Here is a 3,242-nt window from a genome sequence, read left to right on the forward strand (position 1 = left end):
GTAATAAATCTTTGTTAATTCTAGGGTTTCTTGTTACCCCCTTGTTCTAGACCTATTAAGCTTGAAATTCGGACTAAGATCATCCCAAAACGGATTGAAATCGGATGATAAAAAGTCTGATTTTCGGAGTTGGAAACTGTCTGAAACAGGGGCGGTCGCTTGTGGAGGTCGCTTAACTTAAGCAACCGCCACAAGCAACCGGCTGGTTTCCAGTAACTGTGTAGGTTTGATTTTTGAATTGTTTTGACTCTTGACTCTTATACATTCTTGTAACCCTATGCCTAGGTGTTCTCTGTTTCAAATAAAAGTCTTATAATAGTTTTTGGATTGCAAGTTAGAGGACTTCTACTAAATTACAGGTAAGGACATGCATTCTTATTTATATGCAATTACATATACATGATGTTTCTGTTGTTCTATTTACTATTCTTTGATCATGTATCTTGCTGTAATTGTATAAAGCATGTGAATCTTATTGTATACTCGCTGTTTGTGGTATTCCTTGATGTACTTCATCTTTTATGATATTGCACAATTGTTCATGATATGATAAAGAGTGATGTAGTGTGATTGTGATGGAAGGGTATTCCATTGGGATATCTTGGCTTGGGATATCGGAAAGGCGGTGGAATGGGACACATGCCTCGCTGATGTCTCCAAGCACTATCATGATTACTTGATGACATACTTAGGGAGTCTAGAATTGCATGGCTAGGTACCCCACATGCTATTACCCTTTCGGCGGGGAATTGAAGCCGGGTGACCCGTGACAATGGTGACGTGACTATGTTTCATCCAACAGCGGTAACCAGTCCGTGCGGAGACTCAGTGGTCCACTATTGGTCATGTAATGGTAGGGTTGCATATGTTAGGGTTGGGCTCATGGACGTCCAGGGAGCGGACCGGGTGTCGCGAGGAGTCATGAGAGCATCCGCCCCAATAATATGTGGATGACCATAGGGTTAAGGAGTGGAGTCCAACAGAGGTATCCAGTCCGTGAGGATTCACACTCCTAGGTTGCGAAGGATACTGAACCGAGTTGGTTGGTGCCATAGGGGAAGTATCTGGACTTCATATAGTATGTTACCATTATGACCTTGCATTGGATTAGAAACCCCGACATGCGCCAGTACTCATTGCCAATGGTCGTGGTGAGAGAGTGTTGACTTAACCCCCAGCCATGGTTTGAGAGCCAGGTGTGGACTTACCCCTTTGCCCAGGATCCCTACAGAGGTAACCAGTCCTTGCCGGATCAGAGTGATGAGACTTACCCAAAGGAGGGCTGGTGTATATCTTAAAGCATGTCAGCCATTAGAGACTTGCATAGTTAGATCTTAGTAGCATTCATATTTCTGCATATCATCCATATCATTTCATATGTGCATTCGTGGATTGTATTGACATATATATGAGAATTGCTTGTTCCTTACTGAGTTCGTTGGAACTCATTCCTTTCATTGTATGTATTATATAAACTGTACAGATAGTTGCACAATGTCGGAAGTTGGAGATGATTCATATAAAAGAGCCTTCTCGTTTGAAGCTGATGTGGCACAGACAGTGATACATGGACTTGCAGAGCATGAAGCCTCCTGAAGATGAAGATTATTTAGTTATTCTTTTTGCTTCCGCTGATCTCGATATTACTTTTGATTCTTGATCTTCCTTCTTTCGTTCATTCTTGGATATTTATTGGAGTATTTGGACTCCTGTAACCTTTTTATTAATTATTGCACTATTCTTGCTCTTGATTATCTCTATTTGTATTTATTATTATTGATAGACTAAAACCATGGATCCTGTGACGGTTCACATCCGCGGGTTGTCGGGCGGTTAACCGGGCCTGGCGGGCGGGGTGTGACATTACTGCTTCGCTTTCCCATACCCAGACCAGTAAGTCCTCTGTTCTTATCTTTTTTCTCCACACTTTTCTATGGTCGACAAGTGTTATATACTTGTTCGAGAAGTCATCGTGTTTCTATGGCTAAGAAGTAATATGCTAAATAGCAAGGCAAAGAGTTGTTCAGTGAGCAAAATATTTGCATTAATGCTTGTGTTGGATCAACCACTTTTGTTGGCCATTCTTGCCCTTGGTCCTCTTATACTTTATTTTTTGTAAAATTCCTTCATTAACCTTGATCATGATTTTCACATTTTTTGCAACTTTATCGGAGACTCCTTTGCTTTGTCTTCTTGACCCTGGTCGGCCTATTTGAGGTCAACCATAAGTCACTTGGTAACGGTGTTCCATGTTTGGACCAAGGGACTAGATTTTCCTCTTAATCAAGCTTTGATTTGGTTAGGTGATTTTGCTCGACCAAAGCTGCGAGCTGTACATTAATGGGGATAAGATCTTTTGTATCATCTCCGTTTAAGCCAGTGTTATAGTTGAAAATGCATCTGAATTTTCATAGTGCTCGAACCTCCACTCTAAGTGTATAAAATGCATGCTTTATGCCCTAAGATTTCACACATAAATGTGCTCATCAGGAATCATCAGTGAACGATGTAAATTCCCTTGGGGCACATAGATTCCAAAAGTTGTTTTGTTTGATAATCGATACCCTCATAAATAATTTGGCATAAATGCCATAATTCTATACCATGGTGAGGGCATTCTTGGAGAAGGCTTTGGAACCTCTCCATTACCTTAGTAAATGACTCATTCAGTTTCTAAGGAAATTGAAAAATATCATTTCTTATTTTATTCGTCTTAGAGAAAGGAAAGAATTTCTTCAAGAATAGGATAGTAATTTGTTCCCATGTAGTAATGCTATCCCTAGGTAAGCTATAAAGCCACTTTTTGGCTTGATCCTTTAATGCAAATGTAATGAATCGTAGTCTTACGGCATCATCAGTGAGTTGTTGTACATTCGTAAGGACACAAACCTCCTCAAACTCCTTAAGGAACAAATATGCATCTTGATCAGGTAACCCATGAAATTGGGGTAACATAGACAAATAATGAGATTTAAGTTCAAAATTATTACCCCTCATGTAAAATCCAGCTTTTACCTAACCTTGACCCGACCCGGTCATTGTTATGTTTGTAGGTCCAAAGACCCGAAGTGGTGGTAGGAGGGACTTATGGGCCCTACTGGTTGATGACGTAATGTCGGGATTCCAGTTTATGGACATTGATGATGCTGCTCCCTCCTTGAGCACATTACCAGTGTTAAGTTAGAATCTGCGCACTGATGAAGAGCGAGACGGTTGAAATAGCAAACGGACTCCTGTGCATA

General features: G+C 40.7%; 1 non-coding gene across 1 annotated transcript; it reads left to right on the top strand.

The window, feature by feature from the left end:
• Positions 1-2,599: 2,599 nt before the first annotated feature.
• Positions 2,600-2,706, top strand: LOC149024201 (small nucleolar RNA R71). The gene has a single exon (XR_016171901.1). It is a non-coding gene; the product is annotated as a small nucleolar RNA R71 (small nucleolar RNA).
• Positions 2,707-3,242: the final 536 nt, after the last annotated feature.

This window comes from Hakea prostrata, chromosome 2 (genome assembly GCF_041222555.1).
Source record: "Hakea prostrata isolate BN-2017 chromosome 2, UWA_Hpros_2, whole genome shotgun sequence".
Lineage (NCBI taxonomy): Eukaryota > Viridiplantae > Streptophyta > Magnoliopsida > Proteales > Proteaceae > Hakea > Hakea prostrata.